Source organism: Halichoeres trimaculatus, unplaced genomic scaffold (genome assembly GCF_033239565.1).
Source record: "Halichoeres trimaculatus isolate MK-OKI-2021-1 unplaced genomic scaffold, fHalTri1.1 fHalTri1_scaffold_16, whole genome shotgun sequence".
Taxonomy (NCBI): Eukaryota; Metazoa; Chordata; class Actinopteri; order Labriformes; family Labridae; genus Halichoeres; species Halichoeres trimaculatus.
In genome coordinates, this window is record NW_027437194.1 from 2159830 (window position 1) to 2187422 (window position 27593).

At 37.2% G+C, this 27593-nt stretch overlaps 1 protein-coding gene across 1 annotated transcript in view; it reads right to left on the reverse strand.

Annotated features, from left to right (window-relative positions):
* fibcd1b (fibrinogen C domain containing 1b) overlaps positions 1 to 27593 on the reverse strand; it is a 307211-nt gene that overhangs the window by 265856 nt on the left and 13762 nt on the right. Inside the window, exons 2-3 of the mRNA XM_074690004.1 lie at positions 7872 to 7939; positions 5813 to 5876 (exon numbers count right to left, since the gene is read on the reverse strand). The gene's annotated coding sequence lies outside the window, so the exon portion shown is untranslated. The remainder of the gene's footprint in view (positions 1 to 5812; positions 5877 to 7871; positions 7940 to 27593) is intronic.

Below are 27593 nucleotides of genomic sequence, written 5' to 3' on the forward strand. Positions count from 1 at the left end.
TTGGCAGCAGCGCTGATTGTCATTCACTCTGCTCCCAGAGGTTAGAATTAAACATGTGAAGGGATCGCCAAGGCGGCTGATTATTTACAGGGAAATTAATTACATTTGCCTACAAGCTATTAGGGATGATAGAGCTCTCAGTATGGTAAACAGCTGGTGGGCGGTGCATGCTGTTTGGATTTTAGAAGGTACAGGGTTAAACCATGAAGGATCCAATTAACCTGTGCAGCCACAGGTCTCAGTCAGAAAAAACAAATCAGCGTCAGGAACACAGCGTCATTTAGAGACTGTTGTTTAAATATGCAACTTTAAAAAGCACTGCAGCCAGAGTTTGTGCAGCAGAATGGCTTTGAGCTTATAATTCATCAACTCTAAACTCTTTGAGTGGAAAACTGTATTAAATTTTAATTGTCTTCCTTTCTGCAGCGTTTGGTGACTCAGGGAGACAAAAGTGAACAAATGGAAAAAGAACTTCATGGAAACCTGTGTTTGAAACTGATGCTGTGATGATAAAGAGGAAAATTACACTGTAAAAGCTGAAATCTATCAAGCGTTTTTGTCTTCTTTTCATTAAAATTGTCTTATTCAACTTCAAGTTCCTGAAGTCTTCTTTCTAGATACCTGCCTGATCCTAATCCACACTTTGAAATGAGATTATCAGCACCAGTATTAAAGGTTACAGGTTGTTTCCAAAAAGCTACTTCTTAGCTTCCTGATCAAGTCGAGCAGGATCAGATTGATTTACAGCACGTCCTAGTCTCTATGACAACACCACGCCAGCTGATGAAGTTTAGCAGTGAGAAGAGAGATCTGTGTTTTTCTCTTTCTGTGATTAATTTTGTAGTGATGGTGGACACTGGAGCCTAACTGTCAGACAGAAAAAGGACAGAAGAGCAGAAGAAAGAGAAATAGGAGATAGATAGAGCACGAGCTAAAGGCTAAAACATGAGCTAAAGGCTAATTCACAGGCTGAGGGCAACAACAAGGGCTAAAGACTAAAACATTGACTCAAGGCTAAAACAAATAGTAAAAAATAGTAATGATAATGATGACAATACCTTTTATTCATAAAGCCATTTTCATCAAAAGATCCCAAAGAACTACAACCTGAGAAAAACAAAAAATGTACAAATTAGAAAATATACAACGGAGACAGCAAAAAAAAAGAAAAAGAAACAATTAAAAACAATTTAAAACATGAGCTAAAGGCTAAAACACAAGCTAAAGGCTAATACATGGTCTGAAGACTTAAAAACAAGCTTAAGGCTCATACACATGCTAACGTAGAGGGCTAATACATGGTGTAAAGACTGAAACGCAAGCTAAATGCTAATACACAGGCTTATACATGGGCTTAAAACTAAAACACAAGCTGAAGGCTAATACATGGGCTAAAGGCTAATACATGGGCTAAGTTCTAAAAGACTACATAAAGACTAAAACATGAGCGAAAGGCTAATACACAGACTAAGGGGTAAAACAAGGCCTGAATACTAAAACTCAAGCTAAATGCTATTACACGAGCTGAGGGCTAAATTGAAAGTTAAAACTGAAAACATGGGCTACAGACTGAAACACAAGCTAAATGCTAATACACGGGCTAAGGACTAAAACCTAAAACACAAGCTAAAGACTAAAACAAGAGCTGAAGCCTAATACATGGTTTAAGGGCTAAAACAAGGGTTAAAAACGAAAACATAGGCTAAAGGCTAAAACACAAGCTATAGGCTAAAAAGGGTAAACTGTTCTTATGTTGGCAGCACTACATATGGATATCTACTAAACCACCTTATAGAATAGAATAGAATAGAATGGAATAGAAATAGAATAGAAAATACTTTTTCAGGAGTCACCGCAGCATTTAAGAAAACAAAAGTAAGAAAGTGTATAGAAAGTGCAAAAAGCTCCATAAGAAAATAGATGGTGACAGCTTGTCCATTATTGTCCAGTCAGCCAGTCTCCACCTCCACAGGGTCCAGGACTGAGCTTCTTCAGCAGTCTGTTCAGTCTCTGTCTCCTGGATCCTGTCTGCTCACAGCAGGCGAAGCTCCAATGTGGCGCCGGCGTCCGATGTCAGCTCCGTCAGCCACGTCCGTGAACAGCACGATGCCGCTGGGTTAGCACAGCTAGCTCGTCCATCCCCCGGAGCTAGATCCCACGTTCCCAACAACGATGGATGGAAGGACAGGTCCACGTCGTCACCTCCCAGCTCACATCCGAGAACCAGCAGGTCGTCCTCACCTCCTCCTCCTCAGCTCGAGGGAAATCATCAAGCCTTACACTAGTCAGCATTGACATGCTACAGGCTGCTAACAGCTAATTTCACATGTAAACAATGCAGCCATGGTTACATGTAGGATCTCCAGACAAACACAGGTGAAAAGTAGTAAAAAATATCGCCAAAGCCACAAAAAGTTTGGTGTCTATGACCGACAATGAACCATACAAAGTGATGATCCACTCCAAATACAGAGATGACGAAAAAGAGACGAAAAAAATTACAAGAAACGGACAAAGAAGAGAGAGCTGCTGCAACAGGCAGCTACTTGGGCAGCGCCAAGATGAAGATGATATGATTGATATGATATGATTATGAAGTGACAGTTAGCTTGTTGTCACAATAGCTTACAGATACAACGTAGCACTGGGCCGCTAGTAGCGCTACGTATAGCCGCCTACTGACGTACGGTACAAACTTACAAAGTTTTCCTGTTGTCACGTTTCAAACTGTAGCGCTACACAACTGTTCTGATAAACACCTCACCTTGTGGCGTTGTATCTGGTAAAAAGTCGACTTGACCAATGAAAACTTGTTCCAAAACAAACACGCCTGGTTAAATCTTTACAGCAGTATGTGTGATCCTCCTCACAGCATCTTTAATTCACTTTTTTCTGAAAACAAAACAAACGCTAGTATGGATTTTAAATTTTGCAGCGCAGGCCATCGTTTCATGTTGTGACCCACGTTTGTAGAAATCTTGTTGATGTTTTGCAGCTGCACTCTGCTCTGTGAAACACCTTCGGTGCATATTTTATGGATGTGTTCAGCCGATCCGCGCTCAGTCCCAGGAGCATTTAGCTTCTGTTACCCCTGAGCTTGCCACGGGGACAGATGTTCATATCATCTTACCAGGTGTTACTGCTCTGCTGAGAAACTCCTCTTTTTTTCTTCCTCTTTGTATTCACCACGTGTCGTCTGTGTCTGAGCCTTCCGTCACCCGGTACACCTGCTGGGTTCAGCGTATACATGACAGGCCGAGTGGACGGATACTGTTTTATTGGTTTTCACAGCTCAGATCCATATGGGAGGAAGTGATGCATGTTTCTACAGAATATGTATGAATGTGTGAGACACAAACAAAACAAAGCGTAATTCCTTTTAATATTTATCAAAGCAAACATAAAGAATCAATTAAAGCTCCGAGCCTGTTCCCGTATGCATAACCAGTTTGTAGGATGTATGGAAAATCAGGGCAATTAGGAAAAGTCTTCATCATGATAACCCTGTGGCTCTTTGGAGACCTGCTGCTCCTGTTCTGCACTGCACTGCCAGCAGCTTTATGTTTTAATGAATAATTACTCTGAGGCTACTTTTCTTTAACAAAGATCCACATCAGATTGAAATGTGATGATTTGTTGTTGAAAACGACCCCGTCCTGTGTCACATTTACTTTTCTCTACACTTTGTTCAGGGGACTTTGTCCTGCAGTTTACCTTTGTTTTCTGTGCCACGTCGGCTGGAGAAAGCCGGGTCTTCATTAAAAACTGAGCCACTAACCGTGTCAGGATTTACACAATAAAGTCACAGAGAGTGTCATTGTTCTGAACTTTTGTGTATCACAACAAAACAGTCTCATGCTTCGTGCTACTTTAACATATTTATGATCAAAACTGACACAGTGAAGTTAATCACTTCATGCACATTTTAAATCTAACGCCAACATGTTTCACCTGCTCCTCTGATTTCTAAGAAAATGTCAGATTCTGATTCTTCAGATCACAGCACAGTTTTTTAACTCACCTCTGCAATGTTTAACAAGGTTTGTTTTGCCACCCAGTCCACCAGAGAGGAAGTGATGTAATGCAAACCCTCTAAGACAAATGTCTGCAACCTTTACTTTCATAGGAGCCATTTTGCCTCAGCTCACCTGGATTGAAGTCATTCAGGAGCCACTAAATCTACTTTTCCTAATGATAAATACAATTAAGTGTATGAATTCAATACAAAGTTAAAATCTGGTGAATAATTATCTCAAAACAAAGTTTTTTAAATCAATGAAAATAAATAAAGAATGTGTTTAGTTTTTATTTATTTTTTAATAGATTTCCTAAAATTTCTATTTTAAATTTTTTTAAAAAATCATTTTTTTTATTCCAACTTTTTAAGTTTTGCAAATTTTTAAATTTTATTTTATTCAAATAAAAAAAATGCAAGAAAATCTCAAATTAAAATGAAAAACAATAAAAAGATGAAATTAATAAAAAATAGAAAAGTTAAAAAATTGTATAAAGTTGGAAAAAATTGCAAATATAAATTGCAATGATAAAAATTGCAAAAAAATTAAAAATAAATAATTTGCAGGAATTGCAAAAAAATAAATATCAATAATTAAATTGCAAAATATTGAAATACAAAATTTGCAGGAATTGCAAAAATTAGATCTTAATCACTAAATTGCGAAAAAATAGAAATAAATAATGAAGTGTTTGCACAAAAAAATTAAATGCAATTTTAAATTTGCCACAAATTGAAAAAAAAGCATTTGCAGGAATTGCACAAAAAATAAATTTCAATAATTAAAAAGCAAAAAATTAAAATCAAATATTTGCAGGAAATGTAAAAAAAAAAAAAAAAAAAGTAAACATTGCACAATGAATAAAAAAAAGAAGAAATTTCAAAAATATGCAGAAATATGATGATATTTTAACCCTTTACACACGTTGATAATATTGCTTAAGTATTCATTTTTGTTCTTTGCTGATGTTTAAAAATGTTGTTCTTTACTAAAACTTGAGGTTAGCCACAGGTGCATGGAAAGTTGGTGGGCTGTTGATGTTGTAGGAGGTGAAGTAGAGCGGTGGCAGGCTTTATTGACAGATGGGATGAAGATTTAGTTCAACTAAATGTTAACACATGATTTTATTTAGTGTCAGTGTCTTTAATCATCAATACCCTCTGAAAGAAAAACAACTATTCTTTATTTCAATAATATTTTTTAAAGCTAGAAGGAGCCACTGCAGAGGAGTCAAAGAGCCACAGGTTGAAGACCGTTGGTTTATCCAAACACACAGCATCCAAACTTTTCTGGATCCACCTTCCTTTCATTTAAATTTCATGTTCATATGGAATCGCTTCCTCTCACACTCAGAGCACATCCCTCCTTTTGTTTTTAAATCCCACACAATCCCAATAACCAGGCTGAACTGTTGCATGCATACGTAGCTCAGCATCAAACAGCGTTTCCTCGCCTTGTATCCGTTTCTTAAATTGTGTTCTGCTTTCTCATCGCTCCGTCGAAAATTACATGCAGCCATCTGTTGCAAATTACTTTTCACCAAAACAATATTGCAGTGCGGACGACTCGGATTGAAACAACATATTTTAAAGGCTGGGACGTGTAATATTGATATATCTGTGTGTCCGGGTTCATTTGTTCCTGTGAGTGGGAGACGAAGGGTGTTTTTCTAATATCCTGGGTTCATTATTTTTTACTGGGGAAGTTTGGAGGGACATACATGAGGAATGGAAATAGTTGAACAAGTATCAGATGTTAACCTTTCAGAGTAAACAGGAAATGAGTTGTGCTCTTACCTTGCTCCTTTTGTATTTCTCATATTAAAACACTCGGCCAGTCGTCGTCATGGTGGCTCGTACCCTTGAGAGAGGACAGAAACTGTTAGCTGCTGTTATCACACAGAGAGTACATCAACAGAGTACAATAAGTGTTTTTGATGTGATGTCTTTTTATAAACTTTCCCATTTTCTACATCCTCAAATCCGAAAATTAGCTATGAATATGTATGAGTCGCTCTGCGCCGGTGATTAGTGTGTGAGCGCTGCACTAAACGGCCGTTTTCTAAGTGTGTTATCCTCCCTCAGAGTTTCGCAGAGAGCCCAACATGAGGAGGTTTTCTGTGCAGAAACTCCAGCCAGCGTGACACATAATTCAGAGATCAAACCACTTTCTGTTTTCTTTTTTTCCACAGGAAGACAAAGCCGGAGCAGTAAGAAGGTGGAGAAAAGAGCAGGGAGTTAGAGGATATTCACAAACTGTCTGCTCGGACCGGGCTGTCAGAGAGCTCGGCAGAGCAGGGGGGGTGGGGGATCTGGATGAAAGTATTAAGATCAGAACGCAGTTTTGTAATTGTATTTTCCTCCGTATCCAGCAGCTTCCACTGCAGGAGGCTTTAAGCTGCACAGAGGGGAGCGTTTCTTCAAAAAGGTGTGGGGTCAGCGGAGAATCCTAATGACTGAACTCCAGAGTCGGTTTCTGAATTTTGTTCCTGGGAGTTTTTTTTCTGTTGCTGCAGGAATCCATGTTAAATAATGGATATCTGCATAATTCTCTGCAAAAACAGTTTTCCCCTTCCTGCAGGAATCACACCATGACTTGCATGGTCATTAATTAGCATGTAAAGCTGGCCTGGTCCTCCCTAAAATTCAGCACTTTCAGCCCACGCCTTATAGAGGCGTCCTCACCAGAACAACCTCACCTGGCCTCTCCCATCTCTAAGTCTGAACCCAGACCCCCTGTAGAGAAAGCAAATTTCAGCCGCTTGTATCTACGATCTCGTCCTTTCAGTCACTACCCACAGCTCGTGGCCACAGGTGAGGGTCGGAACGTAGATTGAGTGGTAAACTGAGAGCTTTGCTTTCTGACTCAACTTCCTCTTCACTACAACGGACCAGTCCAGCGTTAGCATCACTGCAGACGCCACCCTGATCTGTCTGTCAATGTTTTGCTTCATTTTCCCCTCATTTGTAAACAACATACCTAGATAATTTTTAAAAATGTCTCCCCTGGTGCAACTTTTTGAAATTTCAGGAAAAAAAAAGAAAAAAAGAAAGAAAATGGAAATTCCCCCCTCCATCCAAAATTAAAAGTGCAAAATTGTCAAAAAATTTAAAATAAAAAAGTGAGAATTTCCAATAAATTTCAAGATTTTCTAATAAATGTAAAAAATTTATAAAATTGCAAAAAAAAAAATGATTTCAATACTTGCAAAATTAAAAAAAAATTTAATCTAATAAAATTAGCAAAATAATATATATCTTATTGTGTGTTTTGAAATCATAAAAAATTGAAAAAATCAAGAAAAACATTTGAATTGAAAATTAAAAAGAAATGACATAATATTTTAAACAATTACAAAAATTTCAATATGCTATTCAAAGATTTGCAAAACATCCAGGAAATTGAAATCTATTTTTTTGTCTAAAGAAAATTAGAAAAAAAAAGTGTAAAAAAAACCCCAAAAAGTTTAAAATTTTAAAGAAAAATTTGAAAAATTAAGTAACAGTTTAAAAAAATAAATAAAATAAAAAATGCATATATAAAATGTTTTAAACAATTGTATAAAAAAAATATTAAAATGTTTTTTTTTATTTGCAAAACATTTACAAAATTGAAATTTGATAACTATGGAAAAAAATTGAAAATAAAAAAATGTAAAGAAAAAAGTTTCAAATTCGAAAGACAATTGCAAAAAATTAAGTAACAGTTTTTAATTAAAAAAATGAAATAAAAAAAATGATTTTTCAAAAATCTGCAAAATTTTCATCTTTTTTTTATTTTTATTTTTTTACAAAGAATACCTGAATTTGATTACGTGTATGGATAACCCGACAACTTATTATAGTGTTATCTTACCAGGACTTTAAACTTGAGGTTAGCCGCAGGTGCATGGAAAGTTGGTCTCGTCTTGTCATCAATAGCCTCTGTAAGAAAAATAACAATTCTTTATTTCCATAATATATTTTAAAGCTACAAGGAGCCACTTCAGAGGAGTCAAAGAGCCACATGAGGCCCCAGAACCACAGGTTGAAGACCTTTGCCCATGCCAATCAAAATCATGTTGTTAACACCACTTTTATTAAAAGTAGCAGTCGTGGTGTTTTGATCACATCAAACAGAAAAAGAAAAGTTAAAACTCAGCCACACTCCTCTTCTAATATCACAAAGATTTATGTTTAAAGTCGGCTTCCCTGACAGAGAGAAGTGTAAATGTTCAGCTCTGTGCTACTTTTCCTTTTCCAATCTGGCTCTCCTTAAGAAAGTAATTCACTATGCATGCAGCGCCGTATCTGCACACAGGCGTAGCTGCTTGATTTTTGGTTGCCACCATGTCTGGTAGAGACAGAAGCAGCATCTGTTCGATTCTGTAATCCATCCAGGTTTTCGCCCTGAGAGCATCTGCTGCAGGATGCTCCAAGAGAGGGTCTGCAGGAGAGGAAGAGGAGGAAGAGGCTGAGGAGGAGAGAGGAAGGAGCAGGAAGTGAGGATGAGGGAAGTGAAATGCATGGAGGAGGAAACAAAAGGTGGTGTAAAGTTTGGAGGTGTTTTTGTGGTTTCTGTCCAATAGCGTGGCACAGGCTCACACATCGCTACAAGTTTGCTTCCAAGCTCATCCTCAACATGGCAGCAGCAGAAAGTGAGGGTGATCCAGCACACTTGTGTCTCTAAACACTGATGTGTGTCTGCCACCACACCAGCTGCCGTGGTCATTACAAGGTGGCGGCGGTGCCAACCTCTTGGTCGGCCAGCAGCTGCCTTAGCAATGTGGATCTGTGAGATTAAGGCCGGCTCCAATCTGCTCTGATCTGTTCGAGGAAACAGCTGATGATGAAGGGACAAACAAGCGGAATCAGAGATAGCCCCCGACTAATCCAGGCATCCGTCACATCACGCACCACAAGTCATCACAGGAAATTGCTGCAAATGCTGCAAACGCCGGCAGGACCCCATGAGCAATGTGCTCTTGGTTAATTTCACACGTCTTTGAGGATAATTTCAGGGGAAGGAAAGCTATTATTGCACCTGTTGTCAGAGAGGAAACAGGGACGGTCGTCGTTTATCTGCAATAAATTGTTTTTACAAGCTGAGCTGGGTCTGAAGACGATCGTCAGTTTGTTTACAGACGGGATTAACAGGATTATGGTCCCATTCGTCTTTGATACTGAACTTTTAATCTTAATTTTCTGTTAGTTTACACATTTTAAACTTAAAATATTAACAAGGACATCACCAAAAATTGGTCTATCAGTTCACTTGTTGATTACAACCCAGAAAGATTAAAGACTTCCCAACATTGAAGGTGATGTATGAGGAAATTCACACCAACACTTCCAAAAATTACATCATAGTTTTCTCGTTTTTTAAATTCTAGAAGTTCAACTGCATCCAGGATTTATCCCATCTCAAAAAGTTTGAAAAAGTTTGGAGCAAGACAAGCAGCTATTGGCTGTCCTAGAAGTCGCTAAATGACATAATAAGCTAATTATGCCTGATTGGTGGAATGATACTTGCTGTCACGTCAATGTCTTTAATAACTCCAGAAAATGACTTCAGGTTTGTCGCTCATCTCATTTGAAAAAAGCCGCTACAGGAGTTTGAACACCTGATAAATAAGCTGGTTTCACTGCTGGAATGGCGTGGAGTCGTTATGTTTTTTGTTGTTTGGAAAACAATGAAATGAAATGTGTTTAAAGAGAACAGGACCGGGCCGTAAATGGAGCCATGAGGGACGCCAAAAACTAGTGGGGCTACAGTTGGAGAAAACAAGGTAAGACCAACTGGGTCTTTTTGACAAACAAGACTTAAAGGACAGTGACTGTAAGTCAGGGTGGGACAAAGGACCATTTCTCCTCCCTTTAAAATGTCTCCATCCTTTTCAAACCACGTTAGCGTCACTGCTCTCATACTTCAGCATGTTCTTTACATTGGCATTGCTGTTAACCAATACATCCAGCAGGGGCCTGTACTACAAAGCTGGATGAAGTCATCCAGGATAACTCTGCGACAACTCGCTGAACTTCACCGGATCTCCATCATCCAGATCTGCTGTACTACGAAGCTCGTTATCAACTCGATCAGTGAATCCGGCTGGGATCTGTGCGCACACACATAAAACAGGCGTGGTGCATTTTCCACAATGGAGCCTACTTTACAGCGGAGGAGCAGCAAATAATACTGCAAAAATACGAGGAGTACTGCAGTATTATCCAGGCCAGTAACAACACGACTGCAGCCGCGAGAAGCCGGAGAGATTGCTGCAAAAAATCACAGACTCTGTGAATGTGTAAATATCCAGAATGCTGATATTAAAAAACCTATCTCATCATGTGACGACACGGGCAGTTAGGTCCTTATTCATTCAAGTTGTCAGTCAGTGTGTGTGTGATCAGCATCATATCATATCATTTTTTTTTTTTTTTTCTTTTTCCGTTGCTAGGCGCTACCCAAGTAGCTGCCTGTTGCAGCAGCTCTCTCGTCTTTGTCCGTTTCTTGTAATTTTTTTGTCTCTTTTTCGTAATCTTTGTGTTTGGAGTGGATCATCACTTTGTGTGGTTCATTGTTGGTCATGGACACCAAACTTTCTGTGGCTTTGGCGATATTTTTTACTACTTTTCTCCTGTGTTTGTCTGGAGATCCTACATGTAACCATGGCTGCATTGTTTACATGCAAAATTAGCTGTTAGCAGCCTGTAGCATGTCAATGCTAACTAGTGTAAGGCTTGATGATTTCCCTCGAGCTGAGGAGGAGGCGGTGAGGATGACGTGCTGGTTCTCGGATGTGAGCTGGGAGGTGACGACGTGGACCTGTCCTTCCATCCATCGTTGTTGGGAACGTGGGATCTAGCCCCGAGGGATGGACGAGCTAGCTGTGCTAACCCAGCGGCATCGTGCTGTTCACGGACGTGGCTGACGGAGCTGACATCGGACGCCGGCGCCACATTGGAGGAGCTTCGCCTGCTGTGAGCAGACAGGATCCAGGAGACAGAGACTGAACAGACTGCTGGGGAGGCTCAGTCCTGGACCCTGTGGAGGTGGAGACTGGCTGGGCTGGAGAGTGGTGGACGAGTGGTGGACGTGATGTCGTCATCTAATTTCTTATGGACATTTTTGCACTTTCTATACTCTTTCTTACTTTTGTTTTCTTAAATGCTGCGGTGACTCCTGAATTTCCCCTCGGGGATAAATAAAGTATTTTCTATTCTATTCTATTCTATTCTATATCAGACCTTATAATTAGAAAGAGTCCACTCTCCTACAAATTCCAAGGAAAACGCTCATCATAGGCAGTTTGTGTTGCAGATGCAATAGAGGTGGGGAAAAAAGGAGGTGGGAGCAAATAAAAAATAAATACAATGACAATCCCTGAAGATGTCTCAGTTATGATGATCAGTCAGATATTGTTTGTTCACAGCCCATAAGAAAAAATGTTGGGCCAAAAAGACAGGGGGTGGTCCCGCGCCAGAGGACTTCACTCCGGCTGAGCAAATTGGTGACTGAGCGGTCTTTCATGCCCGCCTGAGAGAACCGATTGGTCAGCGGGCGGTCTGTCACACCCCGTGAGCTCTTATCCTGGAACTTAACCTGCTCCAGACCAGGTTTGGCGTTCAGCATCAGTTGCCGGGGTGACGTGTCTGGGGGTGTTGCTAATGTAGCTCTAACATAAAAGACAAAAACAGAGGCAGCGTTGTGAGAGGCGGTGGTCGGTGAGGCAGTTAGATTAGGGCTAGATGGAGCAGTACCCCCAGAAACTATGGGGGCAGTGTTGCTGTTGATACCATAGCTTTAGTAAGATATGAAGAAGACATAACAATGGCAACACTACCTCCGTTTTTGTCTTTTACATTAGCGATACATTAGCAATACCTCCTCTGCAGTAGCCATATGTATTTTAGAGCTATTGTTGTCATAAGGCATCTTTGTGACACCTTTGTGGCTAGTTGCCGCCCTGTGTTGCCTGTTGCGGCAGCTCTGTCTTCTTTGTCCATTTCTTGTAATTTTTTTCATCTCTTTTTTGTCATCTTTGTATTTGGAGTGGATCATTACTTTGTATGGTTCATTTGTTGGTCATGGACACCAAACTTTTTGTGTCTTCAGTGATATTTTTACTACTTTTCTCCTGTGTTTGTCTGGAGATCCTACATGTAACCATGGCTGCATTGTTTACATGTGAAATCAGTTGTTAACAGCCTGTAGCATGTCAGTGCTAACTAGTGCTAGGCCAGATGTTTCCCCAAAAGGTGAGAAAAAGGAGGTGAGGTCAGGTGTGAGCTAAGAAGTGACGACATGGACCTGTCCTTCCATCCATCGTTATTGGGAACTTAAGATCTATCTCCAACAAGATGGACGAGCTAGCTGTGCTAACCCAGCAACAGAGGGGATACCAGAGGGCTGTTCTGTTCTATTCCATTCTATCTTTGAGCATTCTGGCTCTGATTTCTCCTGTGCAGGACACATTCAGCTGAGTAACAAGGTCTTTAACTTGCACGTTAGCAGAAACTGCAGAGTAAGTAGCTGACGCTTTTTTTGTTTTACTGTGTTGCATGTTAAATTTCCCAATCAGCGACAGCAAATGTGCAGCATTATCGTTGTTGTATTGGTGTAAAAGTAATTCCCGTCCCCGTTCAGAGTGTTTTGCTGCCGTATTTGAAGCACACTCTCCAAATCATTCTCGTTTCTGCAGAGCTGCCCTCGTTGCAGCATCAGTTAAACTCTTTGTTCCCGCTCAGAAACAGTGAACGCCGTCTGCAGCTGGCGCTCACGCCCTCCTCAGAGCTGAAACCAAGCGTCCGGGCCCTCTCGTTTAAGTCCCTGGCTGCTGTTTTGTCGGAGAGCGGCACTATATCAACTTTCCAAGCAGAGTCATCACACAGCGTTTCCTGGCTTTGGCAGCGGGCGGGATGAGATCTTCCCTCCAGCAGAGTGTGGTTTCTGAGCGCGGGGAATACGATATAGCTTAAAAGGACACCTTCACTCACGCAGGGAAAGTTGTTTTCTCTCTCTTTTTTTTGCTTATACGCAGTAAAACAATTCATTTGACCCCTTATTTGTCTTTGCAGAGTGGGCGGCTGTATTTTTTTTTACTCCTCGTTGTAAAGGTTTGTTCTGGCCTTGAGGTTTCTGTTTCTGCAGACTCCTTTTCTCATCTCCAGAGTCAGTCTGCACCGTTTTATGAGCTTGGCTCTGCAACAAAAAAAAAAGAAACGCTGCATACTGAGAGCTTGCGTGTGCACGTTTGTGTGAAGCTCTCGTCACATGCATGTGCCTGTGCCGTTACTTCCTGTCTAGCTGTCAGCCCCGCTGCACCTGACACGTCAGTGACAGCAGAATAATTAAGCAGGCTTTATGCAGATGGGAAAAGAGACACTTTTAATTGAAATTCTGCGTGTAACATCTCCGTCTATATGGGGAGTGAGTGGCAAAAGCTCATTGTGGATGCATAAACACGCAGGGTCACCTTCACCAAAACTGATAAAATATGAATTCTTCTCTTTGGACACTGTTTGCACGCGCTGGAGGGAATCAAAGCAGGATGCAGAGGGGAATACTAAGAGGAGGCAGGGTGGACAGCGCACACAGGAAATGAGCGCAGGGATCAATCAAACGCAGAGAGACGGAGGACGGGTCAGTGTGAAACAGCGGTGGATGCTTTGACACCGTGAATACAGCAGAGCTAATTCCTCAGAGTTACTGTGTGAAACCTGGAGTGATCTGCAGCTCAGAGTCTGATCTTATATCAAATCTTCTCAGGTGAATCCAGAGTAAAGAGGTTTCCATTGATGTTAATATTTAGGAATGAAAAATGTATGATGAGAAACCGTCGTCGCTCTGGTGGAGGGTCTGGTGTCTCAGTGGAGGGGGGGTGATTTGATAAATATTGATCCTGAGGTGATCTGAAGCTAATACTGACGCTGGGTTAATAACACAGAGTGTGAACTCAGAGCAGATCGAACAGTGATCAGGAGCAGAGCGCGCCGCTTTAACTAAACTAACCCACATTTTTTTATTTATACACATATATATCCTTCATTCTTCATTTCTGATTTATTGACTTTAAATTCATTTTTCTTTCTTTCATTCTTTCTTCTCTAAATTAAATTACTTTTTTCTCTTTTCTTGAGTTTTTCTTCATTCTTTTTTTCCCATGGGATTTTCTTTTCTTTTGTTTCTTTCTTTCTTTATTCATTTTTTTATTTTAACATATGTATCTTTTATTCTTTATTTTTTATTTAACCTTAAATTCATTTTTCTTATGTTTTCTTTTATTATTTAATTTATTTCTCTGTCTTTTTGTTTTTTTCTTTATTCCTACTTTTTCCTGTCATTAATTTTCTTTATTTTTCCCTTTTTTTTCTTAACTTATTTTGTCTTTTTCTATACTTTTTTCTGTCTATATTTCTCTCCTTTTCCTGTCTTTATTTTTCTTTATTCTTTTCCTTTTTTCTTTCTCTTTTCCTGCTATATTTTGTCTTTATTTTTTTCCTTTTTGTCTATATTTTTTTTCTTTTTCATGTCTTTATTTTTCTTTTTTCTGTTTATATTTCTCTCTTTCTCCTGTCTCCATTTTTCTTTATTTCTTTTCCTTTTTTTGTAAATTTTATTCATTTATTCCTTTTTTTTCTCTATATTTTCTCTTTTTCCTGTCTTTATTTTTTCTTACCTTTTCTTTCTTTCTCTTTATTTTGTATTTTTTCCCTTCTTTCTTTTTGATCTTTCTTAGTTTTTTCGTCATTTTTTCCGTAATTTTTTTTGTGCTTCTTTCTTGCTTGTTCTTTCTTTCTTTCCTTTTTTTATCTTCTATAGTTCCCTCAGTGTTTATTTCACATACTTTTCTTGTTTTCATTTCCTTTATACTGATTAAAATCTTCTTTTGTTTCGTTTATCTTTCCTTTTTTCCAATTTATACACCTGATTGGTTTAGAGACTCTCACCTTAATGCATTGATCCTGGATCGATAATGAACATGACCACAGATAATGACTGGGTCTCTTCAATGGAGCCTGATTTAAAGCCGATGAAGAACAGTGACAGTCAGATTATCTCAAACAGGAGGGGCGAGAAAACTGTTTTTCCAGTAAAAAATATCAAAATAGTGAAGAATTCTCCAAAAATCTCTGGAAATTTTCAGGACACGTGTGATAAAGAGCTTTTTGTGAAGCCACCGTGTGTTTCTCGGTTGTTGAAAACGTTTTTTAAGAGAAAGATGATGAGGAACTTGTTTGGCCTTCTCCAGTTCAGGTCAGAAAATCAAGGAGAGTTTTTTTTGTGAGACTCTGACTCTTCAAAAAGTCAATAAAATCACAAATGGACCTTTTTGTGACTCTTTTCCACTGAAAGGTCACTGTCAAATGTTCCTCTGCGCTTTCTGTCAGCAGGTCTGACATTTGTGGACACAGAGCGATGAGGCTTTTGGAGGAAACCCAGAAAGACCAAACCTGAGGTGTTTTTGTCAGAGAGGGGACTCAGAGTCTTCCTGCAGTTTGAGGGAACACGTTCCTCACAGTGATTAAACCCCTCATGAAGTAAACGTGAACTAATCAAACCGCCTCATCTGTTCCTCTCAGATGCACCTGGGGAATCCCCATCTGCCGAGCGTCCTGATCAAGGAGCGCCGGTCCCACTGAGGAGACAGGTGAAGCGGTCCTGCTGAGACGCCTTCTGTCTGCGCTGACAGGATCAGGAGAGAGCACGTTTCTGGATTTGTCATCATGACGGGCTTCAAGTCTATCACGCAGATCGACACGTTGTAAACACTGCCCCACTTGTCGTGAAAATGAAACAGAGATTTTTCTCCTGAGTGCTTCAAAGAGCTTCCTTCTTCAGCCTGTACAGTAAAAAGAGGAAACGCTGGATAGACTTCAAAAATAATGGATTATGAAAAATATTTAACCGTGACAGGAAGCTAGTTTTTATTCTGGCGTTAAACTTGGATCATTGAACTTGATGAAAACATTTTTTCCAATTGAAGAGGGCGGCAATTATGAATTGTTCCTTTCATGATTTTAAAAACATACATACATCTTGTAAAAAACTAATTTTAACTTATGGGTTGTTAAATTTATAATACTGCACATCTGATGTCTTTTTTTTTTTAATTTAGTTTATTCATTGAACTTGCAGAAATGTCATAAAAATCTGGAAAGTTGCATAAATTTCAAATGTTTTTGAAATCTTGAAAAATTATAAAATTTAATAAATTCATAATATCTGAAAATTCCAAAATTTGTAAGACTTTTAAAACAAATCAAGAATTAAAAAAAAAATTGAAGTTTCAAAGGTTTACATAAATTCGAAAAAGTTTTTTCAAACTTTCAAAAAGTTAATGGAATTTAAAAAAATGTAATACAATCTGAAAATTAAAAAAATGAATGAATTTTCAAAAAGAGGCAAGAATTAAAAAAACACAAAAATATGCAAAAATGGCAAAAATCATAAACAATTAAAAAAATTAAATTAAATATGCACAAAATGGAATTTTTGAAATTAAAAAACTGTAAAAATTAAGAGAAAAGTTTGAAATAAAAAATAAAATAAAAAATAAGTAAAAGCGTGAAATAAAAAAAATGCAAATTTGACAAAAAAAAATTCAAAAGTTTCTTTTTTTTTTTTTGAAAGAATACTTTAATTTGATCACAAGTATGAATAAATCATGAACTTATTATCTTGTTTTTTTTGTTTTTGTTTTTTTTTTTACCAGGGCTGTAAAACTTGAGGTTAGCCACAGGTGCATGGAAAGTTGGTGGGCTGTTGATGTTGTAGGAGGTGAAGTAGAGCGGTGGCAGGCTTTATTGACAGATGAGATGAAGATTTAGTTCAACTAAATGTTAACACAGGATTTTATTTAGTGTCAGTGTCTTTAATCATCAATACCCTCTGTTAGAAAAGATAACAATTCTTTATTTCAATAATATTTTTTAAAGCTACAAGGAGCCACTGCAGAGGAGTCAAAGAGCCACAGGTTACAGACTCTTGGTTTAGACAACCATGGCGTGTAACTGAAGCGATGGACACTTGTTAAGTGACAGGCCAGTTGTGAAGTTTTATCACTTTAATACTAATTTCTGTCACAACATGTTGAAAATAGACTGTAGGCAGCCATGCAGACAGAGAACAGCTGTCAGAGAACAGGGTCATCTAACGTGTGGGAAAAATAATGGGATGGATGGCGTTAATATGTTGATGAATGACAGTGACATGATGAGAAATGTTGCCTGAAGCATTTCATAGAAACAGTGTGTGTGTTTTTTTTAGCATGACTGAAAATACAGTGTCAAGTTTATGTAGGGGTAAAGCCTGACCTTATCTTCATCTCTGGTCATCTTAACGTGTTGAGGGGGATAAGAAAACATGCTGAATTTAAAGTAATGATCCGTTTGTTTATTTATTTTATAAATATTTGAGTCAAAAGGTGTCTTTGAAATAATCCTTTTTGTTTTTTAAATATCTATTTTAAATTTTTAAAAAAAGTTTATTTATTTATTTATTTGAGTCAAAGGGATTTTTTAAATGATATTTTTTGTTTTTTTTTTTGTTTTTTTTTTTAAAAATATTTATTTTTATTTATTTGAGTCAAAGGGATTTTTAAAATAATATTTTGGGTTTTTTTTTATTTCTATTTCTTAAATTTTGTAATTTTTAAAATTTTTATTTATTTATTTGAGTCAAAGGTGTTTTTTTAAATAATATACTTTTGTTTTTTAACTTTTTAAAAATTTTTCATATATTTTTCTAAATTTTTTAACTATTTATTTATTTATTTAAATATTAAAATTCAGGTTTTTCAATGCCAACTTTTATTTTTACTATTAAAAATTAAAGTCATGGTTTTGGCTCCCTGGAAACACACCAACACATCTCTATTCTTCTGGTCACTGTCTTAACACACTGACGATAATCCGGGGCTGCAAGACCGAAAATGGACGTTTTGTTGTCTTAAAGAAGACTTTTATTTTGCTACTTCAAAGGACAAGGGAAAAAAAATAGAAACTGGGGTGTTTGTATATTGAAACAGCTACCAGAGCATACCTTAAAACAGAACTTTGAATGTGATAGTTTGACGTCATTCCAATGGTGTTTTTTATGAACTGGTTGTTTAAAATGATTTTATTTTTTTTACATATTGCAAAGGAACTTTCAGAGGAAAACGGCGGTTGAATATCAGAGAAACTGGTAATCCCACAAATGAGATAAACAGAGTTCATTGAGATCAAAAAGTGCAGACATTAGCCGGCTCAGTCAGTGTGTCTGCTGCTCCTCTGTCAAACCAGATTAATACCCCACATCCAAATGTGCCCCGGTGCCACTTGGTCACACCTCCATCCATCACACTGCAGGGACCCTCCAGACAGCGCTCTCTGTTTTACCCACACACCCATCAACACGCACAGATATACAGCCTGAGCTCCCCCTGCCAAACCACACAGCTCCTGGCTCCCCGCTGCTCCGCTTCAGAGGCACGGCCTCCATCTGAACCCAGGCCTCCAGATCCTCCAACCTTAATGCTCCAAATCTAACGTTTGAGGTTCAACTCATTTCATTTAGATGGTACGCTGAAGCAGTACCACTCATGATGAGATTAAAATAAACCAATACTTCAGCAACCAGAGCTAAAAATGAGCACGTCTCACATCAGATGATGGAGTAAGTGTGATACCGTGCTGTTTGTTAATTGTTATCAATTATGAAGAGTCTCTGCAGGAAACTTCTGACTCATTATCAGTAAGCGTGTCATTAAAGGTGACAGCTTGACAGACGTGTGAGATATGTGTCTGATTCACAGATTGATTTACATTAGGAATGGACTCATGGTCACCTTTTGGCCGTTCATGAGTCATGAGCTGTTGGTAAATAGACTCAGCTGAAGAAGAAGTCCTGACTGTAGGAGCATGTCATGCTCAGATTTATGCTGAGCGCTGTACCACTGGAATCAAGATGAACTGTTCACCCTCAGAGGCATGTGGGTGATGCTGGAAATGTTTCCTCCACATAAAAAACTGTCAGTTTTTGTTTATGTGTGACTCCTTTGCAGTGGCTCCTTGTAGCTTTAACAAATATTATTAAAAGGAAGAATTTTTATTTTTCTTACAGAGGGTATTATCAAATCTTGCATTATTAATTTGTTACACTAAATCTGCAACTGCTCTACTTCACCTCCTACAACATCAACAGCCCACCAACTTTACATGCACAAGATAACTGACAAAAAGACTATTGTGGAAGACAATACAACTTTTGATGTATCAAAAATATTTTTTAAGATATTTTTTTTAAATGGGCCATATTTTTTTTATTTCAGACAGTTAATTTCTAATTTTTTTTATTTAAAAAATTTACATTTTTTTGCTAATTTATTTAATTACAAGTTTTCTTAATTTTTTTTTATTAAATCTTTTTTAAATCCTTGATTTTTTTTAATTTTAACATGTTTTTTGAATTTTCAAAGTTTTTAAAGTTTTCAACTTACAATTTAAAAAAAAAATGTGTGCATTTTTTTAAATTTAATAAACTTTTTTGAGATTTCAAAATCCTTTGAAATGTATGCAAATATTTGACACATCTACAAATTAAAATTATAAACTAAATATAAAAAAACTGAGACATCAGATGTACAATTTCATAGATTCAACAATCATATAGTTAAGATAAATATTTACCAAATTTTAACTATGTATTGATTTTAAACACTGTATATTTTTCTTACAGAGGGTATTGATGATTAAAGACACTAACTCAATAAAAAAATATAAAAATTAAGCCTTAACTTATTTTCTTTCTTTTTTTTTTCAATTTCAGAGTTTTTGTTATTTTATTTTTTTTATTTCAAAAATGTTGAAAATTTATTTAATTTCAAGTTTTCCTTAAATATTATATTTCTTGAAATCCTGGATTTTTTTTTATTTCTAGATCCTTTTTGGAATACTTTTTAATTGTCTTTTTTTTTTTGAAAATTTCCAACTTTCAATTTTTTTTTCTGCATTCCTTTTTTTAAACTTAAAAACTTTTTGAGACTTCAAAAACTTTTGAAATGTATGCAAAGTTTTGACATTTCTACAAATCAAAATTACAAATTAAATATAAAAGCTACAATATCAGATGTACAACTTCAATGATAGTAACATTTGTTGACTCCTGGTTTTATTTCATTTTGCTAACATGAGAATGTTAGCTTTACAAGAGCTGTTCTTAGACTATTATTAGTATTAAGGAGTTATTATCTTAAAGGAAAACACTTCATGGAAAGGGAGCTCAAGAACTTAAGAGAGTCAGTGATACAATACAGGTTGCTAGGCGCTGCCTGAGTTGCTGTCTGTTACAACAGCTCTCTACTCTTTATCCTTTTTTTACTTCCTTTTTTTCTTCTTTTTCATCATCTTTGCATGTGGAGCTGGTCATTACAAACCTTTGAAGCGTTTGAAGTGGTGTTTTTTACTCTTTTTGTTTCTGTGTTTGTCTAAAGATCCTATGTGGAACCATGGTCAAGTTGTGTACAGGTGAGATCAGCTGTTAGCAGCCCCTAGTATGTTGATGCTAACCAGTGCTAGGCCAGATGTTTACCCGCAAGATGAGGAGAGACAACATCCACCTGTACTGCCATCCATTCTTCAAGTTGACACTAAATATATCTTTCTATTTTTTTTATTCTTGAGTTTTTTGAGCTGTTTTGCAGATTAGAGAGACATGGCTTTGTAGTGGAAGTCACTGCATGGGCTGAAAATCACGTCCTAAAACAACTGAAACAACTGACTGGGAGCATTTATCATCACTGCATCCATCCTTTTTCTGGGCACCATCCTGTTTTGGGAGGGGGAATAAAGGCTTCTTTTACTTAAGATGTTTATTTTAATCAAATGTGACATATGTGAGGCCTCATGTGAAGGCAGCCACAAGAAACCCTGCTTGTTTTAAAATATTCAGGCTTTGATTGAAAGAGTTTTCATGATTCACAAACATTAGATTTTTATCTAAACTCACACTAATTGTTTCCAGGTTTAAAGACGATTTCGCTTCACACCAGATGATTTCACCAAATGTGGAGCTGAAAGAAAAGCTCCTACAAATCCGCCCCACATGGGGAGCCATGAAATAATCACACAGCTTCAGACTATTTGCATTTGAAAATCTTCACCAGCGACAGGTGGGGACGTGACGAGAGCTTGAGTTTGTTTAGACTGGCGTCTGTTTGGTCTTTAGAGAGTCGGAAACTTCAGCGTGTTTCTCAAACGCCAGTCAGCGCTTGTTTATGTCCAATCGATGCCATCCCGGCTAACAAAGCTCTCATTTGTCTGCTGGCGGCGTCTCAATCTGCCACGGACGCTTAGCGGAAAGCTGCATTATAAACAAGACAAATCAAAGTAAAGTAATCTACAGAAAATGACATTCCTCCAAAGCCCTGCACTTGAGCCAAACTTTTCTGAGAGCTGCAGATTGTCAGGGGACTTAGTGTACTCTGTCTGGCTGCCGCTGCTCCACACCGAGGGGATTTCAGGTCTAATCTGTCAGGTGCATGCCCAAGCATTTCTTTATCAACTTTATCAATAACAGTGCAGCATTGCCAGGGCAACAGGCAGAGAGGAGTGTGTGTGTGTGCGTGTGTGTGTCGAGGTGGTGGTGTGTTTGGGGGAGGGTCAACAGCTAACGCCTCGCTCTGCAGACAGAAAGTGAACAGCTTCTTCATCCAAACACAATCCCCCTGCTCTAAGTCTTTGGTCCTGAAATCTTATCAGGTGTTTTTGTCTTATTTTCAGTAGAAAATGTCTTTTTAGACTTGATTTGAGCCACATTCACCTGAGCAGTCCAGAAAAATGTCTTTTTTCAAGTTTTTTGAAGACAAAATAAGGTCTGAATTGCTGTAACAAGCAAAAAAAAATCTTCAAATTGTCACTTGGATTAAGACATTATTCCAGCAAATTTCTCTTGTTCCATTGGCAGATTTTTTTTTTACTTGTTACAAGAAATTCAGACCTCAATTTGTCTTTAAATAACTTAAAATTAGACATGTTTTAGACTGATAACTTGAGCATGGCTCACATCAAGTATGAAAAGACAATTTTTACTTGAAATAAAGCAAAACACTGGGGAAGAATTCAGTTTTTCTGCAGTGTGCTACAAGCTTGGATTTTCTCATTAACCACTGTTGACCTTGTATCTTTTCTGCTAAGCAGGAAAAAAAAATAGTTGAAATTGTTTTCGTTCCTTTTTAACACAGGAGCAAAGTGGAATTTATTTATTTATTTATCTATTTTATTTATTTTTATTTTTCTGGTTGCGTTGGCTGTGGTGTTTTTACTCTTTTTGTTCCTGTGTTTATTTCTTTTGAATTTGCAGAAATTAAAAAAAAAAAAAAAAAGAAAAAAGTTTAAAAAGTTTAAAAACAAAAAATCCCAAAATTATAATAAAAAAATAGTTTAAAAAATCTCAAAATAAGAGGTTTTAAAAAGATTTTGGAATTTCCAAAAAAACAAACAAACAAAACAAATAAAAATAAAAAATAAAATAAAATAAATAAAAAATTTGAGAATTAGAATTTCAAAAACATAAAATAAATTTAAGTGTAAAAATAAAGAAATAGTTTGAAATTTATAGAAACTGAAAATATTTTTTTTTAAAAAGTTTATTATTTTTATTTAAAAAAATCAATTGATGACATATTTGGATAGATTTATTTTGACCAAAGTTTACGCATGATTTAATTATAGGTCAGTGTCTTTAATCATCAATACCCTCTGTAAGAAAAAAAAAAAAAATCTTTATTTTAGTAATATTTTTTAAAGCTACAAGGGGCCACCTCAAAGGAGTCAAAGAGCCACAGGTTGCAGACCCCTGCTGTAGCATGTTAATGCTAACCAGTGCTAGGCCCGATGTTTCCCTTCAAGCTGAGGAAAAGAATGTTAAAGTGGGAATTCTGACCTTTTTTACAGAAAACAAAAGTAATAAAAAAAAAAATTGGACTTTTCTTTTATAAGTGGCCCTAATCCTCTTCCATACAGAGGGTTAGACTACCAATGTAAAAGAGTCAGTGATGGAATTATTTATAGTCCATCAAATTTTCAGCACTCACCAATTAAGAACAAGCTTATTTAAGGATCTACTCAGATTAAGATGTAGTCTGTGAAGGACAAAAGTGTTTGATTATTTAAAGAGATAAAGAGATGAAGACTGCAAGTAGCTACAGAATCAGAAAAGAAACAGAAATTAAGCCGCCTGTAGCTCACGAACGCTTCATGCCCATCTGTTTGTTTTCATCCAATGTTGCAAACATGAAAAGCGCGTAAATCAACGCCCTCTATCCATGTTGTGACACAGTGCCATCAATTGATTTACTGGCTTTGTCATGCCCATGATGCATCACATACAAGGTCCTGCTAAGAGCTCAGGAAATGTGTATTTAATTTATGACTCAATAACAAGGGGCCTCTATTCATATTGGCTCTTTTGATCTATGGCTAGCAGATGATTGGATTGGCTACAGCCAGAGAACACAGAGCCAAATAAAGCATGAACACACACTGTCGCTCGCGTACTGTGAGCACAATTAGACCAGAGATAGACTGGTAATTGATGGGCGAGGGCTCATTTGTTTTGCGCTGCCAGAGAAAACGCCAACCGTTTGTAATATCTCCACAGTTAATGGGCAGGTTTACAGATTGCACAGGATAGATTTTTTTTAAAAATGAACCAGAATAGCAAAGAAAACAATAGACGTGAAGAGGAGTGGGTGATTCTGAGCATGAAATGGAGCTCTGCATCCAAAGAGAGGGGAGCTCGAGCAGAGGCCGGCAGACTGAGGCAGACTGAGGCAGACTGAGGCAGACTGAGGCAGAATGAGGCTGGATGAGGCGTGGGGCTGGCAGGGAACCTCACTCTCCAGCTGAATATTCAGGAAAGTCTTTGGAGCACAAAGGTAGCACGGCTGATGCAGAACAGCCTCAGGAAGTGTTACACACAAATGCAGCACAGTTGCCGCATGAATTATTCCAGCCCCACTGTTTGCATGGGCTTTGGAAAACAAGGGGAAAAAAACAGGTTTGAAGGATGAGTGGACGAGGGAAGAGTGTGAGGATAGGGAACAAAAAAAAAAAAACAGGTTTATGGAAAACATGGCCCAGAGCCATTGGAATTTACGGCAGCTGTCTTAATTTCTGAGGATACTTAATTTTTCATTTGTGTACTTTTGATAAAGGAACAGAGAAAAAGCCTTGATGTTCACCATGTTCATATCATTAGCTGTTTGTCTTTACCATTAGCTTAAATGATGTCCAACAGTTGCACAGTTGCAGCTTTGTATTATGCTTCTCCTCAGGTCAGCTTCCAAAAAGACTCTATATCTAATATTTAAAACAATCATAAACCAAAATTAATACAACAGCTACACAGCAAAATAAATAAATAAATAAAATAAAATATATATTATATAAATAATATATTAATGTAAAATATTATTATTAATAATAATAATAATAATAATAATAATAATAATAATAATAAAAATAAAAATAATAATAATAATAATAATAATAATAATTAATATTATATTATAATGCAATGTATAAATAAATAATAATATATTATAGTTTTTTTTTAATACAATAGGTTTTTATAAAATGTCACCGAGTTCACAGTTTTCTTCACAAGGTTTTGAATCCATATAGTTTGTTTCACACGTTTCAGTGTAGATTTTTCCACTGCGCAGAGGCAAGGTCATACTACCGATTAAGAGAACAACAGCCTGTTTTATCCTCGTCACCATTTCAGCGTTCCTTCTCCTTCCTATTTTCTTACTCCTTTCTAGTGACATGTCTGAGAAAATCACACACACTATTTAACACATTCTCTGAAGAAATGTGTCTCTGTTGTAGGGATGGGGACCTTTCACATTTAAAACGTTAGGATACTGATGCCCTGTACCTGGCAATCAGTATTGATACCCAAGACTACCAATTTTTTTGTACTTTTTTGTGGTTAAAAAATATATATATATATATATATATCAATTCATTGAACAATAGAATGCATTTTTTTTCAGTTTAACATGTTTATTCTTTAATTTATAAACTTGCAAAGCTGTGTTCATGTCCAGCATGGAAAATCTCCTACTCTTTCACTCCCTCCACAAAGATGCATTCAGGTACCTAAACATGGTACCTTTTAATTTGTCGTGAGTCGGTAACTTGTACTTTTGACAGAATTCCTACAGGTACCCATAAAAGTACCTCATTCTGCACCCATCCCCAGTCTGTTGGCATGCACACTTGTTTTCATCTTTGGTCAATAGCAAATGGTTGCATAGAAGACCAAGGTGAGCTACTGTCAGAGAGACCAGCGCTGATTTTCACACGTGACCAACAAACAGTTGAACTGTGAGCAACAGATTCTTCAGTCTTCATTCAGAGGTTACTAAAATTAAGAATTGGGGTCAACAAAGGAAAGTTTTACTATTCAACTAAAAAACAAAAACAAAATTTATTGATTTAAAAGAAAAGCAATGAATTTGAAAAAAGAAAAAGAATAGAAAGAATTAAGAAGAATCAACCCAGACCGTTTTTTGGCATCTAATATTTTGTCATATGTGAAATAAATTACATCGAGTAAGATGGGTTTTTACATCAGAAATTAGACAAAAACACTTGTTTAGTTTAGAGGTTTTGAAGTGTAACCATTCTTTCTAAGCAATTTCTAGCCAACATTTCGTTAGCAAAGAACTTTTACTATGTAACAACATAAAGCTAGCTACCATCTTAAGTCGGGAAACTCGTTGACACACTATTTACTTGGTTAAACTGACAAGAAAATATTTTTTATTACTGCAGCCCCCCAAAAAATAACCAACCACCAGTTGCTTGCAATAATGCTATGACTCTACAAAGCATTATGACCTGGATATAAACAAGCACAGATGATGGAAGGTTAAAAACTGCAGTTTTTGAGGCCGGCTGCAGAAACACTGGAAAGCACATTGAGTCAGCAAAAATAAACATTCAATTTCTCAAGTAGCACACACTGTATGGGGTGTAACTGTATTTACACAGTATTTGTCCCGCTGCAATAGGCTTCAAAACTCCCTATTAGAAACAAATGGTTGACATCATCGATGACATGTCTGTATAACATACAGACAATGGTTGCTCTCCAAGCCTGGTAGTGCTAGCTCTGCTAACGTTAGCCAAACTCAGCAAGCGAATTAACATCATACACTCACAGATTCTGTGATTTGACTTTAGTGTTGAATAATTTGCCTCAATTGAAACAATTCAGCTCTACTCACATCCTATCTGATTCTTTCCACATGCTTTAAATAGGAAAACAAGAAGTCATCATGTTCAAGTGTGGCATTTAGAATGAAAAGCCGTAAAAAGAAGGGATTGCAATGTGCTTGATACATGTTGACTGTGCAAAGAGCGGCTTTTGTTGGGCTGTGGGATTCTCAGCGTGAATCTTTATCCCCGTGCAGCCCCGGCTCCATGCATATTCATCATGCATGTGCGTTTCTGTTAGCATTCAGCAGGAGAGAAAGCTACACTGTGTTGGTTTTAACAAGGGGAGAGATTATGCAAACTAATTACCCAAGTGTAAGTGTATAAATCCATTAGCAATGTAAATGTAATTAATAAATTATCAAGATGTTTTGAGCAAAGAGAAAGTGTTGTAATGGGATATCTGAGATCTGAACTGCTGCAGTTTATGAGCAATGTGTTATTACATTAAGTATCTTCAACTGAGCGTCAGCTTAAAAACTTATTTCCCATTGATCGCTTCATACAGTTAAAGTTGCTGCTTTTTAAATCAACAAATGTGTCTGCAGTCAACACAGGGCAAAACAGGGAAAAACAAACAGGTTGGAGCCTCAGATAAGCATAAATTTGATATTTTTGATCAATATACAGAAAACTCTTTTATACCACGCAGACAAACCACCAAGCTGCTTTGACCTGCTAATGGAAACTCCCGTTATACTCTCCACCAACACTTCTCTGCTTTGGAAATCTGCATAATGAAGCACATACTGATTAACGACACATATCAGTTCATTTATACTAATTCATTTTAGCTGAATCAGAGTTATAATCCCTTTTCTTTTTCATTAATCTTTTGTTTTGGATCTTTCTGATCCTCGGTGCAGTGTCCAGTTCGTGCTCTTTCCTCCACTCGCCCAGAGTTTTATTGGATTGTCCACCTAATTATGACTAATCATGATTGACAATCTGTCTGGTCTGAGGCAGGAGATTAGTTTTGAGCCGTTATTGTGTTTTGAGTTTCCACTTTTGCATAATGTTATCAATAAAACATTTTGTCCTAGCAGGCAGTTTTTGATGATCTATTTTTGATTATCTTTGAGTTGCAGTCTTCTTAAAAGGGGCTGTGAGGAAAAGTATGTGTTATTCTGGGATAAAGACTCCATTTCCCATGAACACTTGCACTTACTGTCGTTAGGATGTGGCTGTTACTTTTTCTCTTTTTTTGTTTTGAAGCAAATAAGGAAAACAACTTTACGAAATGACCAGAGGCTTCAGACTTGACATGGACTTGTCACCAGGGACTAGAAACTTAACTTGGGCATGTGAACTAGAACTTAGTAAGACATGA